Source organism: Bubalus bubalis, chromosome 8 (assembly GCF_019923935.1).
Source record: "Bubalus bubalis isolate 160015118507 breed Murrah chromosome 8, NDDB_SH_1, whole genome shotgun sequence".
NCBI classification, from domain to species: Eukaryota; Metazoa; Chordata; class Mammalia; order Artiodactyla; family Bovidae; genus Bubalus; species Bubalus bubalis.
Window position 1 is genome coordinate 28551909 of NC_059164.1, and position 18319 is coordinate 28570227.

An 18319-nucleotide genomic window follows, 5' to 3' on the forward strand; every position below is an offset into this window, starting at 1 on the left:
AATGCTATTATTACTCATTCTGCTGTGTGGCTACCACCCAAGCATCAACAATAACACCTTTTTTTCTCACTCTACACGCAAAGTTTTTCAAATCCCCTTGATTTCTTCCCCAAAAATAAATCTAGCATTTGTCCTTCATTTTCCAGTGCTTAGTTGCTCAGTTGTGTCCAACTCTTTGCAACCTCATGGACTATATAGCCTGCCAGGCTCCTCTATCCATGGAATTATCCAAGCAAAATACTGGAGAAAGTTGCCATGCCCTCCTCTAGGGGATCTTCCCAACCTAGGGATCAAACCCTGGTCTCCCACATTGCAGATGGATTCTTTACTGTCTGAGCCACCAGGGAAGCCTTTGTTTTCCAGTCCCTCTCTTTCTCAGATTAGGTTCTTATGGCCACATGTGGACTGCTGCAATTACTCGCCTAGCCAGCTACCTGCCTCCAACATCCTACGATCTGATTATACCACTTCCCTACTCAAAACCTTTGGAAGCTCCCTTCATCCTTGGTATAATGCCAAAGTTCCTTCTTAGCATAGCATCCAGGGCCCTTCACAATCTGAATCAGCACATACTTCCGTCTCATCTATACTACCCCCTCCATGCACTCTCCACTCCAGTCACATGGGACCCTTTATTCTTTGCACACAAGTTTGCATTTGTCCATATAACTTTGCTTTCTCTTAATTTGTTCTTTCTGCCTTCCTTACCCATCTTTATTTTTTTATTTATTTTTTAATTGAAGGATAATTGCTTTACAGAATTTTGTTGTTTTCTGTCAAAGTTCAACATGAATCAGCCATAGCTATACATATATCCCCTTCTTAGCCATCTTTAAATATCCTTCAAAAACTCTATTTGTCCTTCAAAAAAAATCTCCTCAGGAAAGCCTGCCTGACATTTCCTTCCTTTTTTTAAGGAATATGCTCCTGGATCTTCTGTGTTTCCATGGCAATAAAAAGCATTACTACATTGGTTTAAAGTTGCTGTTAAAATATTTATGTTTATTAAGCTAATTTATCAGCTTACAATGGAAAAATGGTTTTCTTGCTTTTAGTCCCTAGATCCCTATAAAACAGTACCTAAGGCAATGCTTACCTACTAACATTTTATTGGAGAATATAATCCCAGGAAAGCAAGAGTGGAAAAGAAAGTGAAGTGACATAAGAAAAGAGTGAAGCAAATGTTAGATGATTGCTGCTGAACTGACCACTTGGAATCACAGTATCTCAGATCAGGCTATCTAGAAAAGAAAGGTAAGTAGCTTATCCATTTATTCTTCCTTTCCCTCTTTGACTAGTCAAGTGTCACCCCACAGGGAATTAACTCCCATAGCTCCAAAATGTGTTATCCAGTCCTTTGGGCAGCCACCAGACAAGGCTGTGCCTCTGTAGGACCAGTAACCCTGGATGTAGGTACTGGAGATGAGCTATAATAGTTCCCTTCAGTCCAGGTCTTGTGTCATCTCAAGAGGGCAGCAATAACTCATGTTGGTCAGAAATGAGGTGATGCCTATAATGGCTTTGATGACTCTAGTAAAGATGTAAGCCATAAAAAGACAGATGATGCCAAGCAAAGTTAAGTGGTGGGGACACAAAAACTGGGTCCAGTGTAATTCTCCCTGGTGCATAGCATGGTTAATGTGTAATGTGTTTCGTATATGGGGCATAGCTTGGCCATCATCTTCATCGTTATCAAATGTAACCTGAGGCAAAGCCAGCTTTCTTACATCTCACTTGGGAGTACAACTGCAAGGCAGTTACATGTATTGAATACCACTAAGTGCTAAGTACAACAGGAAGCCCTTCACCTTCTTCATACAAATCTACTATTTTGATCCTCCCAATATCCTATAAGACAGGTATTTCTTACATTCATTTTATAGGTGAAGAAACTGAGCCAGTGAATTTCTCACCCAAGGTCACACGACTCGTAAGTTATAGACTCAAGATTCTGTCCTAGGTAGCCTAACTCCAGAGTCTGAGCTTTCCTAAATGTGCTACATGGCTTCCCCAAATATCCGCTAATCAGTGTGCAAGTCTGTTCTGAATAAGAAAGGCTGAACTAAAGTGGAAGATGAGCATAGCTTGCATCATTGTTTATTTCAAAAATGCACAATTACCCCCCAGCAACCTCCTTCGTAATACCTGCAACAATGCAGGGCTTCACAGTCACCCTCAGATCCAAGGCGGTGCCTATGTGTTGTGGCATTTGCAGTCACAAGAGCTCACCACTACAGGGTTCAACTATTCTCCACTCTCAGCTTAAGAGGGGACAAACAACTGATGAAAACTACTTCAGAAATCAAAACTGTTGCAATATCTGTGGGCTGACTTGCTGTTGAAGTCAAAATTGGCTGTTTACCTCTTCCTGAGATGGAGGGTGGAATGTACTGTACTCGTGGATTGGTTTGTCTCACAATTTCTGTAGTGATCAAGTATTGCCTGACTGCCTTTCTCCTCACAGGGAAGCCTCTGTGATGGCCTCATCTAAGCCCCTAACCTATCTTCAGGGGAGGAACATATTATGCTTCTCTCTAAGTATTTACTCAGCCAAGGAATCTGCTGGCTGTCACATTTTAGGGGTAGCATCTTTAATCTCAAAAACACTGTCGAGAAGAAGCCATGTGGTGTATCTGAAACCTGATGATAGCTTTGTTTGATTTATACAATGTACCTCTCTGAGGAGACTAAGTTAATTCCAATTTCTACCCCTTAAATTATATAGTAAAAAATATGCCACGTGACTGAGTCCTAGTCTTGCCCTTTCCAATAGTATAAATGTTTTGGTGTATGTAAGAAGCACAAAGTGTTGTGGATATAGTCAGGGGAAAAAAAAAATATATATATATATATATATATATATATATATAGAGAGAGAGAGAGAGAGAGAGAGTTGCTTGTTTGTGAGACAGAACAAGATAGTAAAAGGCTAGAAACAAATCCCAGTCACTAAATGACTGCATAAATTAAAAACCTATTGCATTCCTGGCTTTCCTTGAAAGACAGCCACAGAATGATCTATTGAGGAGGCACAGAATTTTCATAAAATTCTTAATGTTTAAGCCACATGTGTGGTTTATGTGTCCTATATGTCCTTCCAGCCTACTGGTTGAATGTTGAATCAGATATGTGTGATTTGGAATCCAGACTTCATCTCTGATGGTAGCTGAGAGCAAATGCACAATCTCTCTAAGCCTTGTCTGACCCATCTGTAAAATGGAGGTAATAAAATTCCCTACTTTATAAGACCTTTGTGAAGGTTAAATGACTAACTGTAAGGCGCTTAGCATGTCTGACTCAAAGCTATCTGACAATTTGTCATACATGTAAATATCAAGGATTCCTTGAAAATATACTTTGATTTTTATGTATGCTATCTCAGTATTTTTCCTCTCTCAATAATATTCAAAATCTTAATGACATGGAACTGAATGTCAACTAAATGAATATGAATCTGAATAAATAATTTTTAAGAAAACATTAGCATCTTATTGAAAATAAAAAAATTTTAAATCAACAGAGAAATGGTTGTTGAATTTCAGAAAATTCAAGGGATCTCTGAACTAGAAGGCTGTGAGTCTTCATCCCTAGAAAATCCTAAAGATTTGATGGGAAGTAAAAAGAGAAAGAAAAGCCCACTAAGAAAAAAAAAAAAAAAGGAACTCAGAGTTTTTGAAAAGAATTAGAAATGAGTGGCATGGGGATTTGAAGAGATGAGAGATTTTCAAAAGAAAGTTTCCTTCATCCATTTAGATATTCATTTAGTGTGTAAGAGATGCAAGAAAAAGGTGATAAAACATGTCTCTGCTGTTAAGTGAATCTCAATACCATAACAGCATTATTATAGTAGAAATTCAAGTAAGGAAAGGAGAGTATGAGGAGAGAGCACCTCCATCTGCTTGGCAAGGAGATAGCAGTCAAAGCAGCCTCAACACAGGAGGCAGGTAACAGACTGTTAGTGGCTGCTTCTCTTTTCATCCCCAGCTCCACAGAGCACCACCAGGGGATTCTCACCCACTTGTATGAACACACAGCCTATAGGAGCAAGCTTTGTCCACACCCTTCAAATAAATATTCTCTTGTTCATCCTTCACACCAAGTACAAATACCAGCAGCAGCAAAATGCAATTCATGAGACAGCTCAAGAATGCATGAAACTTTCCTTTTTGCATAAGACTTAGAAGCAGGATCAGGAGTCAACTGGACATTGAATTCCAGAGTCCTTGGTTCCTGGATAAGGGAGTGTCATGGGTTTTACCTGGTCCATCCCTATGGCCTTGGAGATTCTATGGCCAGTAGGATGAAGCCTGGATGGAAGAGGACCAGAACAAGGTGTTGAGAGCAGAGGACATTTCTACCTGAGTCTAAAGGCAGGATGGGTTGCAGGAGGAACTCCAGAATTTGTATCTTGTCAGCTTGGAACCCTACAGAAATAAAATTAAGAAGCCTTCCTCCCCATCCACTCATTGTGGACAAAAATCACCGTAGCCAGGAGGAATGTGGTTGACTATTTAACTTAATCTGGTTACATGCTGCACCCTGCAGGAGGGGTGGTGAACCCTACAGTCTGAGGAGGGAGAAGTGGAGGATGCTCCATGAGATAAGGTGAAAGGATGGTGAGGAGCAATGATTCTTACATGTATACTACAGATCAACATGAAGCCAGGTTCTAGGGAGTTATGGAGTGGAAAGCAAGAAGGAATCGCAATACATGAAGCAGCACATAGAAGTCTGGCCATGACAGAAATGAAAAATATAACAAAGATCTGCTGATAGCTTTTCCAGACAGGGAAAACCTGTGCATGTTTGAATGCAGAAGAGAGCTTCAAACTTTAAATGTATATATAAGGCTTGCTGTTAAAAATGCAGGTTCTGATTCAACAGGTCTGGGGGTAAGGTTTGAAATTCTGCATTTCAAACAAGCTCCCAGGTGATGCTGCAGGTTTGTGGACTTCACCTTGAGAAGCAAAAATACAGAGAATTAGGTGTCAGGAAAAGAATGAAGTCAAAGGTGTGGGAAAAAAGTAAAGATGAAAACTAGAGAGTCCCAGGAAGTGCTCCTCTTTGGCCCCCTATATTAGGCCATTTCTCAGCAGAAAGGCTCAGCAGGTTATTGTGCAGTAACCTGGGACAATCCAATGATCTTTGAAGAATACTTGAAGAACATTCTGAGCAGAAGCTCATCTAGTGTAAGAATGAAGCAGGAAGGTCGAGTCTGCTACCTTCTTGCTCTTCCTATGCCTGTGTTCTATAGAAACATGGCTTTTGTGTGTGAGAGCGTCTGCATGCGCATGTGGGCATGTGTGTGTTCGCTGTGTGTACGTGTTGGATTCTTTTGACAAACTAGCCGCTGACCACAGAGTTTCAGTCACATTGTTAGTGGTTCCTTCCTGACTTCATTTTTAATCAGTCATATACATAATGAAACTGAGTGAATTAGGGCTTCATAATGTATTCTTTCTATAATTCAGAGATCTGAGAAACATATAAATTTGCCAAGTAATGAGGTGTCAGTACCTTGGGGTGACAATACTAAAAAGTACCTCATTAAAATAAGGAAGTAATCATTAGTGAAATTGTATTTCTTCAGCTTTTGACCTTAAACAAATATTGTCATTTTTTCCATAGATACTGACCTCAGCAATGACTAAACATCAAGTGGGGTACTGTCATGACAAATAGTTTCAATAAAGCCTTTTAATTCATGTTTTAAAATGCTTTTTTATAATAAATCTATCATCGTCATTGTCTCAATTTACTGTCGGAAAAAAAAAAAGAACATATTTTCACAAGTATAGAATTTATATCCTAAGGTTTTACCTTGAAATATCATTCCATGGAGAGTTATTAATTCTCTGGAAATATAATTTGTCCCTTAGTATCTTGAAGACCTGCTAAAATTTGAGTAGAATTTTTCCTCTGGCCTCCTCATGGCTCTTTAGTCCATTTAATGCTCATCTCACTGTCTTGGAAACAGGAAAGTATAACAGAAATCAGAAGAATCAGTCTCTGAAAAAATGGTTTGCTTGGCTCTGCAAGGAACAAGTTTTTTTAAAAAATCTATATTAAGTCACTAAATCCCCCTCCTCCAATTTCTCCCACTTCCCATATTAAGTCTTTCATTTCCTTTGTCTGGACTTCTTTCTGACTGACTTTTTCCATGATTGTCTCCACCTCAAATTTCCCTTCCAATTTATGTCACCTCTTTGCAGAGGTTTTCTTAATCTCCCTTCCACAAAGTGGGACATTCGTTCATTCTTTCTCACAACACCCTGTTTAATCCCTTCATAGCAGTAAACATAATTTGTCTGTATTTGTTTACTTGATTATCTTCTGTCTCTTTTTTTAGAATGCCTAATGCTTAAGCTCAGGTATAAATTCTTCCTTGTTTTGGGTTTTAAGTCAGAACCAAGCATTATACTGCATACAGTTTATTCTCATAATATGATTAAATGATTATAGGAAAAAAGAAGGAACAATCCATATGATCTTTTAAAGCAGGGAGTCTCTCTTTAGTTTCCACAAATCTCAACTTCATAGCTCCATACTTGACATAGAATACGTGCTCCACAAATACTAGTTAAGTGAACACTGGTGCTCAGAGAAGTGTCTGCAAATGTGAATAATTTCACTCTTAGCAACCATAGGAGACAGAAGAAGAAGCAGGGACCAGAAAGTCATGCTATTCAGCCTGTGTAGCCACCAACCACAAGTACCCTTTTGATTTTGGTTGATATTTGCAAGGCTTTTCCCTGGTCTTTCCAAACACACCTTACAAATGCCTCACCAAGAGTACTTGGCTAAAAAACTCCTACAGTGAAAAAATTATCTAATTTTCTCCAAGGTTTCTGTTTGTATCAACATGCACTATTATGTTCAACAACTTCCCTGTTGTGCTTATGGGGATCACCCTCAGGAAGAGTAGACAGATACTTAGAAAAACCATGATCTTTCACCACACTGGATTACTTTCCTTCTGATTGTGACCAATGGCTACCTCAGACATATTGTGCCTCAGGCCATGTAGTTCATCTTTTTTCCACTTTTCACTTAGAACCTGATCCATGTGTTTATTTATCAGAGAAAAAGACTCACAGAGAAGCCTTGTGTTTAAGAGTTGAGGATGTAAGTCAAATTGCTGGGGTCCCTGTCTGACTCTAACAACATGTGTGACCTTGAGGAAGATGTTCAACCTCTGTGGACTCCTACCCATAACATGAACTTAATAATGTTTAATTAATTGGGTGTTTCTTTTCAATAATGAAATAATTCATGTAAAGTGCTTTGTATATATAGGGATTCCCTGGTGGCTCAGACGGTAAAGTGTCTGTCCGCTATGCAGGAGACCCGGGCTTGATCCCCAGGTCAGGAAGATCCCCTGGAGAAGGAAATGACAACCCACTCCAGTACTCTTGCCTAGAAAATTCCATGGATGGAGGAGCTTTGTATATATACTGTACCAGGAAGTTATTAGTGACTAATACTTTCTAGTGCCTGGAATATAGTAAGGGTAAGATTTGAGCTGGATATTAGCTATTATCTTTATCAACCTGATACCTGTTTTTCAACTATAGAGGAAACCTCTCAGATAAATTTGCAAAAAGTAGAGAGGGGAAACAAATTTGCCACTTGCCTCATGACCATTCAAGAGCTATAAATACCATCATTACTCTTCCCTTATAAAATAGGATAACATAGAGTCTAAGGTCTTTCTTTGCAACAATACACTGGAATTTTCCAGGAACGGGAAAAACTTTTTCATAGAAGTACTGAGGACAACCCAGTGTGTTTTCTGTTTTGTGAGTCATTCTATTGTATTTTTACTCTCTCTTTTGTTCTTCCAAATTTTACATCTCATTTATAAATGTGTTAACACTGTTAGATGACAATTTCATTGAAATAAAGTGGAGTAATAGACAATGACAACACAATACAAAGAAATAAATCTGAATATAAAGTAGCATTTAAACAATTTGTCAGAAAAGTCATTGTTGTAGGAATCTTACTAATGCACAGTTTGGGCGTATGTGTATATTTTCATGAATGTGTGATATAATGAAGTCCAAAGCCAAGATGGATAAAAGCATACTTTCTGTTAATATCCCCCCTGCAAATGTCTCGGTTCCATCTTCACTTGAAAAAATAATGCAGCCTCACAATGCATTCATGAAGTTATATCCAAAATACTCCATCTTTGTACCCTGATTTGAATATCTATTATTGTGTAATAGATCTATCAGTTTATTTATTGCCTATCTCCCTCACTAGAATTTCAGTCCTGAGAAGGCATGGGATTTGTCTATTTCATTCATAGCTATATCTCCAGCACATAGTAATTGCTCAATTAATATTTGTGGACAGAATTAATATCTCTTAAAATCTGTAAAATATTGAAGCAGTATGTTTATATATATACCACAGACTCTAGACAAATCACTGGTTGAACTCAGTATAAGCAACAGTGGTGTGTGGTATAAATATTAGCCTGGAAATCTAGATTTTTAGACTTGTTTCTGCCACCAAATGTGAGAATTCAGGCTTTCATATTTGCCAAATGACATAGATGATAAGGGAAACCTCTTCTCTGCTGTGCTTGGTTCAATTCACCAACAAGTATATCTTGTTAATGCCTATTAACAGACTCAAATAGTTTATATTGAGGAGTTGGATTATGGCAGCATGGGAAGGCAATGGATAGTAGGGGAGACAGTCAGTGTTTTAGACAAGTCTTTACATTAAGGAAGTTACTGGTGACTAGGAGAGAGAACAGGAGGAGTACTGAGGTAATTTTATATGATCCAGGGAGATATAAAGGAAGTCAGAGTAAGAAACACAGTTTTTACAATTTTTATTCAGTATTCCACTGTTGAAATGCCAAATACAATGTATTTTAGTCTTTAAAATAAAATTATAATATAAAGTTCCCAATTCAATTAAAAAATACTAGAACTGATATTATTTCCAAACCTTAACATATTCTATATTCTGCTCTAGAACTGACTTCCCTTATAGCAATCTCTCATTTAGACAGTAAATCTCTTTCCAATATATATAAACTGAATTACAGTGTATTTTTTCAGCACCAAAGAATTTGAGACTTCTGAAAGCTGTAGTAACCACAAAACATAAAATAATTTAAAAGAACAAAAAATCAGGAGAATAAATTTACATCAGGGTCAATTAAGGCAGAAAAAGGGATTATTTATTCTATACTCCCTTCTATACAATAACAAGAACACAAGTTTGTTCGTCAAGGCTGTATATTGTCACCCTGTTTATTTAACTTATATGCAGAGTACATCATGAGAAACGCTGGACTGGAAGAAACACAAGCTGGAATCAAGATTGCCTGGAGAAATATCAATAACCTCAGATATGCAGATGACACCACCCTTATGGCAGAAAGTGAAGAGGAACTCAAAAGCCTCTTGATGAAAGTGAAAGTGGAGAGTGAAAAAGTTGACTTAAAGCTCAACATTCAGAAAACGAAGATCATGGCATCCGGTCCCACCACTTCATGGGAAATAGATGGGGAAACAGTGGAAACAGTGTCAGACTTTCTTTTTCTGGGCTCCAAAATCACAGATGGTGACTGCAGCCATGAAATTAAGAGACGCTTACTCCTTGGAAGGAAAGTTATGACCAACCTAGATAGCATATTCAAAAGCAAAGACATTACTTTGCCAACAAAGTTTCGTCTAGTCAAGACTATGGTTTTTCCTGTGGTCATGTATGGATGTGAGAGTTGGACTGTGAAGAAGGCTGAGCGCCGAAGAATTGATGCTTTTGAACTTTGGTGTTGGAGGAGACTCTTGAGAATCCCTTGGACCGCAAGGAGATCCAACCAGTCCATTCTGAAGGAGATCAGCCCTGGGATTTCTTTGGAAGGAATGATGCTAAAGCTGAAACTCCAGTACTTTGGCCACCTCATGCGAAGAGTTGACTCATTGGAAAAGACCCTGATGCTGGGAGGGATTGGGGGCAGGAGGAGAAGGGGACGACAGAGGATGAGATGGCTGGATGGCGTCACTGACTCGATGGATGTGAGTCTGAGTGAACTCCGGGAGTTGGTGATGGACAGGGAGCCCTGGCGTGCTGCAATTCATGGGGTCGAAAAGAGTCGAACACGACTGAGCGACTGATCTGATCTAATCTGATTTATTTTTTAATTGAAGGATAATTGCTTTACAGAATTTTGTTGTTTTCTGTCAAACATCAACATGAATCAGACACAGATGTACAGTATGTCCCCTCCCTCTTGAACCTACCTCCCATCTTTCTCCCCATCCCACCCCTCTAGGTTGATACAGAGCCCCTGTATGAGTTCCCTGAGACATACAGCAAATTCCCATTGGCTATCTATTTTAAATATGGTAATGTAAGGTCCCATGTTACTCTCTCCATATATCTTACCCTCTCCTCCCCTCTCCTCAGGTCCATAAATCTGTTCTCTATGTCTGTTTCTCCATTGCTGCCTTGCAAATAAATTCATCAGTACCATCTTTCTAGATACCATATATATGTTAGTATACAATATTTATCTTCCTCTTTTGACTTACTTCACTCTGTATAATAGGCTCTAGGTTCATCCACCTCAATGAGTTCAATTCAATTCAGTTGCTCAGTCATGTCTGACTCTTTGCGACCCCAAGGACTGCAGCAGGACGGGCATCCCCATCCATCGCCAACTCCCAGAGTTTACTCAAACTCATGTCCATTGAGTCAGTGATGCCATAAAACCATCTCATCCTCTGTCGTCCCCTTCTCCTCCTGTCTTCAATCTTTCCCAGGATCAGGGTCTTTTCCAATGAGTCAGTTCTTCGCATCAGGTGGCCAAAGTATTGGAGTTTCAGTTTCAGCATCAGTCTTTCCAATGAATATTCAGGACTGACTTTCCTTTAGGATGGACAGGTTGGATCTCCTTGCAGTTCAAGGGACTCAAGGGTCTTCTCCAACACCACAGGTCAAAAGCATAAATTCTTTGGTGCTCAGCTTTCTTTATAGTCCAACTATCATATCCATACATGACTACTGGAAAAACCATAGCTTTGACTAGATGGACCTTTGTCAGTAAAGTAATGTCTCTGCTTTTTAATATCCTGTCTAGGTTGGTCATAACTTTTCTTCCAAGGAGCTAGCATCTTTAAAATTCTTGGCTGCAGTCACCATCTGCAGTTATTTGGGAGCCCCCCAAAATAAAGTCTGTCACTGTTTCTATTGCTTCCCCATCTGTTTGCCATGAAGTGATGGGACTGGATGCCATGATCTTTGTTTTCTGAATGTTGAGTGTTAAGTCAACTTTTTCACTCTCTTCTTTCACTTTCATCAAGAGGCTCTTTAGTTCTTCTTCACTTTCTGCCATAAGGGTGGTGTCATATGCATATCTGAAGTTACTGATATTTTTCCCAGAAATCTTGATAGCAGCTGGTCATAGCAAACACCCTCTTCTACAACACAAGAGAAGACTCTACACATGGACAAGAGCAGACAGTCAATACCAAAATCAGATTGATTATATTCTTTGCAGCCAAAGATGGAGAAGCTCTATCATGAACTCCTTATTGCCAAATTGCTTAAATTGAAGAAAGTAAGGAAAACCACTAGACCATTCAGGTATGATCTAAATAAAATACCTTATGATTATACAGTGGAAGTGAAAAATAGATTCAGGGATTAGATGTGATAGACAGAGTGCCTGAATAACTATGGACAGAGATTCACGACATTGTACAAGAGGCAAGGATCAAGACGATCTGCAAGAAAAAGAAATGCAAAAAGACAAAACTGTTGTCTGAGGGGGCCTTACAAATAGCTGTGAAAAGAAGAGAAGCAAAAGGCAAAGGAGAAAAGGGAAGATATACCCATTTGAATGCAGAGTTCCAAAGAAGAGCAAGGAGAGATAAGAAAGCCTTCCTCAGTGATCAGTGCAAAGAAATAAAGGAAAATAATAGAATGGGAAGGACTAGAGATCTCCTCAAGAAAATTAGAGATACCAAGGGAACATTTTATGCAAAGATGGGCACAATAAAGGACAGAAATGGTATGGACCTAACAGAAGCAGAAGATATTAAGAAGAGGTGGCAAGAATATGCAGAACTATACAAAAAAATCTTCATGACCCAGATAACCAAGATGGTATGATCACTCACCTAGAGGCAGACATCCTGGAATGTGAAGTCAAGTAGGCCTTAGGAAGTATCACTATGAACAAAGCTAGTGGAGGCGATAGAATTCCAGTTGAGCTATTTCAAATCCTAAAAGATGATGCTGTGAAAGTGCTGCACTAAATATGCCAGCAAATCTGGAAAACTCAGCAGTGGCCACAGGACTGGAAAAGGTCGGTTTTCACTTCAATCCCAAAGAAAGGCAATGCCAAAGAAAGCTCAAACTACCATACAATTGTACTCATCTCACACACTAGCAAAGTAATGCTCAAAATTCTCCAAGCCAGGCTTTAGCAATATGTGAACTGTGAACTTTCAGATGTCCAAGCTGGATTTAGAAAAGGCTGAGGAGCCAGAGATCAAATTGCCAACATCCGTTGGATGATTGAAAAAGCAAGAGAGTTCCAGAAAAACATCTACTTCTGCTTTATTGACTATGCCAAAGCCTTTGACTGTGTGGATCACAACAAACTGTGGAAAATTCTGAAAGAGAAGCGAATACCAGACCACCTGACCTGCCTCCTGAGAAATCTGTTTGCAGGTCAGGAAGCAACAGTTAGATATGGACATGGAACAACAGACTGGCTCCACCTCACTAGAACTGACTCAAATGTTCCTCTTTATGGCTAAGTAATTTTTAAATTGTGACTTCTAATTTTTAGACCTATAGTTCTTATACTTTACCTTATGAAAACAATTCTAACAAGCTTTACAGCCTTAGGAAAGAATTCAAAAAGAACTAGAGATAGTGGAAAGTGAATCACAGTTATATACAGATAGAGTGTGCCAATGAGACAAATCACAACACGAAGGTCAGGCCTGAAGTGATATCATCTTGAAATGATATATTTCAGCCCATTTTCTTGGTTAATATATATTCATTGCTGGCCTTGAGTAGTTGAGTCTGAGGCAGCATTCCAAAAAACAAGAATATGGATGAACACTGGAGTGTTGAATCCTAAATTAGACTCTGCCAATTTCTAGTGAGGAATCTGGGACAGAGTATCTCACTTCCCTTGAGATCCATTTTACACATTAGCAAAAGTAGAAGTAATACCTCTTGCTCCAAGGTTTGCTGGGAGGATTAAAGGCAAAATATCTGGCACCATCCTAGTACATAATTGACATTCAATAAATATTAGTTTCCCTTTTTCCTTTTCTGAAAATAAAGAGCGGTCCAAGGGAAGTCAAGTGTTTTCCATGATTATTGAATAAAAAGTTGAACTTTACAAGCAATAAATAGCTTGAGTTTGGCACCCATGAATGATTTTAATCAGAGGGTTTAAAAAATAATCAACTCAGCAATTTTTATGGAGATAACAACAATGATCACTTTTTAATTCCTAGTTTAATGACATTCAGCCACATCAATGACCCCACCAAAAAATAATGATTTTGTTTATATACATAACTAACATATACAAAATACTTAAATCTCAAGGAACCCTCACAGTTACCTTAATATAAGGAAGACATAATAGAATTTTTAAACATAAGGTGAACTCTGGCTTTAGTTTTGCATCATGTGAGTATAGTCTTCTGAAGTGGTATGGACTTCAACAGCGTAGACACATTAAAAGGTAAAAGCAGGACAAAAATCAGTATGGCAGAGTAAGAGGATGCAGAGCTCATCTCTCTCCACCAACACATCAAAAATGCATCTACATGTGGAACAATTCTCACTGAAAATTAACTGGAAGCTGGCAGAAGGACTCCTATACAACTAAAGTGAGGTGGTAAGAAAGATACACACATAGTTGAGTAGGAAGGGAAGGAAAGCAGTAGGGTCAGGACTTGCGCCCTGGGAGGGGACTCAGAGGAGATCGAGATTATATGATTGAACACCCACCTTGAGGAGGGAAGGGGTTAAGCCACAAACTGGATGTCCCAGTCCTGGAATCGATAGAAGGAATTCCCTTTGTGTGGCTGGAGGACTGCTGAGTAAGGTAGAAAGGGGAAAAAGCCTGGATTCTGGTCCTGCAGAATGCATGCAGAGGGATGGAGAGTGGTCTGTCCTAGAAGCTGTTGGGTCCCCTACAACTACCTTGACACAAGTTTGAACCCAGAAATTCAGTTAAGAAAGACAGAAAATCAATAAGCCAATGTGGGCTTAAATGACACAACAGGCCACTTAAGCTTAATTGATATGTATAGGAAATCAACTATAGAAAGAAAAATACATAGGTACTAAACATGCTACTGAAAAACCAATGGTCAATGAAATCTAAGAGGAAATCAGCAAACATCTTGAGACAAGTAAAAATGGGAATACTCCAAAATCTACAGAATGTACCAAAAGCAGTTTTAAAAGGGAAGTTTATAGAAATATGGGCCTTCCTCAAGAAACAAGAAAAATTTCAAGCAACCTAATAAGCAACCTAACCTACCACCTAAAGGATTTAAAGAACAAAAAAAGCACAAAGTTGGCAGAAGAAAGGAAATAGTAAAAATCAGAGAGGAAATAGTAAAAATCAGAGGGGAAATAAATAAAATACAGACACAAAGAAAAATCAACAACAAAAAAAATCAATGATACCAAGAGCTGTTTTTTTGAAAAGACAAAAATATTAATAAACCTTAGCCAGGCTCATGAAGAAAAAAGAGAGAAGACTCAAATAAACAAAATAAGAAATGAAAGAGGAAAAAAACAATCAGTACCAAAAAAATACAAAAAATTCTAAGAGAATACTATGAATAGCTATATGAAAATGAATTGGACAACCTAGAAGAAATAGAGAAGTTTCCAGAAAAATATAACTTACTAAAACTGAATCAAGAAGAAACAAAAAAAATTTGAACAGAACAATCACTAGTAGTGAAATTGAATTTGTAATTAAAAAAAAACAACTCCCATCAAACAAGTCCAGGACTTTAAGACTTTCCAGGGGAATTCTACCAAACAATTAAGGAAGAACTAAAATGTATCTTTCTCAAACTATTCCAAAAAAAACTGAAGAGGATGGAACACTCCCAGATTCATTCTATAAGGCCATCATTACCCTAATAAACAAAACCAAGCAAAGACACTACGAAGAAAGAAAATTATACATCAATATCTATGATGAATAATAGATGCAAAAATCTTCAACAAAAATATTAGCAAATCAAACTCAACAGTATATAAAAAGAATCATAGACCATGATCAAGTTGGACTTATTCCAGAAACACAAGATTGGTTCAATATTCACAAATCAATCAATATGATACACCATATTAACAAAAAGAAGGATAAAAATGACATGATCACCTCAATAGCTATAGAAAAAGCAACTGACAAAATTCAATTTCCATTCATGATAAAAATTCTGATCAAATTAGGTGTAGAAGGAACAAATGACAAACCTACAGCTAGCATCATTCTCGAGAGTAAAAAGCTGACACCGTTCTAAATTCTAGAACAAAGAAAAGGATGCCCACTCTCACCACTTCTATTTAACATAGTATTAGAAGTTTTAGCCATAGCAATCAGACAGGAAAAATAAATAAAACATGTGGATAGACCTAGAGAATATCATGCTTAGTGAGGTAAGTCAAATAGAGAAAGACAAATACTATGATATCAGTTATATGATGAATCTAAAAATAAATACAAATGAATGTAATATGCAAAACAGAAACAGATTTATAGACATAGAAAATAAACTAGATGTTGCCAATGGGGAGAGGGAAGGGAGGGAGGGACAAATTCCAGGCTTAGTATTAAGCGATACAAATTATTATGCATAAAATAGATAAGCAACAAAGATATATTGTACACTACAGGGAATTATAGCCATTATCTTATAATAATGTATAATCTGTAAAAATACTAAATCACTATGCTGTACTCCTGAAAATAATATACTATTATAAATAAACTATACTTCAATTTAAATGAAATAAAAGAAGAATTGTCAGAACTTTATTCTCCCTTTCTTGAATCTCATGATCCAGTCCAGCCTAAGGATTAATGCATTAAACACCAAATTTAATTTTTTTCTAAAGGACCCATAATGTGATAAGTTTGAAAGTTATAACCATGGACAGCAAAGCCATAACACTGATGAACATCCCTGCTTCTCTCTCTCTCCTCGCTTCTACTTCTCCAAGCCCAGTGCAGTATAGGTTCTCAATAAATGTTTGTTGGATAAATTAACAAATGAATAGATGATCAAAAAAAAAAAGAACACTTCCAAATTTTAAAATAAGAATCTATGAAGGTGGATTTGTACTTATTGATAGAATAACTAAAGAAACTATAGTAGAATACGGAAGAACTATGCAAAAGTAGATAGCTGCATTTGTTTTTTTGAGGAAGAAAAGTAGATATTATAAATAATATATCTAGATAAAGGAATACTACCTAAAATTATTGTCAAAGGTACCAGATGTTAAACTTTATCAAAGCATTCTCCTAGAGACTGGGAATACAAAGATGAGTATGGCAATGACTTTTAAGAAGTTCACAACATAATAGAAGAAATTAACTCATAAACAAACTGAATAAAAGTATGTATAAAGTAAAAGTATATTTATAACATACACAAATATATGCATATAAAAATACTATGGTGTTCAAAAGCAGGAATAAGAAATGTTGTTTGGGGAACACTGTGTAGTCAGGAAAGGGGAGCATTGAGATAGTCCTCTGAGAGGACAGTTTAATTGGGTCTCAAAGATGAGCCAGATGTTTTAAGTCATACAGTGTAAGGAAGAACATTCAGGCAATCAGTAGATGATGTGGAACAGTAGAAAGGCCCTAAACAAAAGTGGCCAGTTTAGGGAAAGGCAGGGAGATTAATGTGGTGGAGAGCAGGTTGAAATGGGATGAGATAGATGGTGGAGTAGGGAAGTAAAATAAGGAGTAAAAGTAAAGTAAAATAAGGAGGTAAGAAAATAAGGAAGTAAAATAAGGAGGGCCTTGTTTGCCATATGGAAGAATTTTGATTTTATATTGTAGGCCAGTGGTTTTCAAATTACAGAATTTTTAAAGGGAAATAAAAGCTTCCCAGCTTATTTGTCTGTTTAGTCTTCCAGTTGAGTTTCATTTATGTAAAAAAAAAGTCTCAAAACCTCTGTTACAGGCAATGAGTCTGTGAAAGGTATTTCCTGTTTTTGTTTTGAGAGCAATGAGACAGTGTTGCATTTTAAGAAGGTCAATGACAGGGTCAATGACAGTGGAAGTGAAAGAAGTATGGGGTCAGATCCTAAGAATAATTACATTGCCAAAGTAAAAGATCTGGAAAGCCTATTCCAAGATGGCAGCAGGTGTGACAGAAAGCAGGACCCTGGAACAGAAAGTTAGTGGTCTCTAAAACTATTTTTCATCTCCCTAGAGTAAAGACTGAACTCAAGATTGAGAAGAAGCAGATCAGGATTAGTCTCAAGTTTTAGTTTGGGATTGTGTATATATAATGGTATTTTCTACCAGGATAAGAAATAAAAGAGGATGATCAGGCATAAGTGCAAAACTGCAAGTTAAATTTATGTAGTCTACATAAATAAATATGTATATTCAAGGGTTGGGCAGAAAAGTGTGGGGCAAGAAACAAAAATCCACACTGAAGACATAGCTTTGAGAAATAGTGGCATAGAAATATGTCTTTTGCTATAAGCACATAGTAAATCACTCAGGGAAGAGGTGAATACATGAAAGGTCCAAAAATAAAATGTGATTTATTTTATATAGGGATAGATAGAGAAACAAAATTCTGTGAAACAAACTAAGAAGGGAAGGAGAAACTAGGAGATTATAGTGTCAATGAAGGTAACAGAAGTTTCAAAGAGAGGGTCAACAAGCAAGATCAAGATCAAGCAGAAAAAAAAAAACAAAAACAAAAACCAAAGGTCTGAGGAGAATCTACTGCATTTGTCAATGTGCATCTCCTTAAAAACTAAAGCAGATCTACTGGTGGTATGGTGAGAGCAGAAGTTGTGCTACTGTTAAGAAAGTTAAGAATTCACTGAACAGAAAGAAAGTACTGGGTTCCATGCTAGGGTTAATTACTTCATGAGTAAAAATCTAATTTCTGTGTGCAGAGTTTGTTAGAGGCATCAAGAAAGTCAACATGGCTGTAGAGAAATAACAGTAAGTGTAAAATTGCTACTTATGAGACCAGCACTATCTTATAGAGAATAGGTATTGGTTGTAAGAACTGATATTCAAAGCAGATTA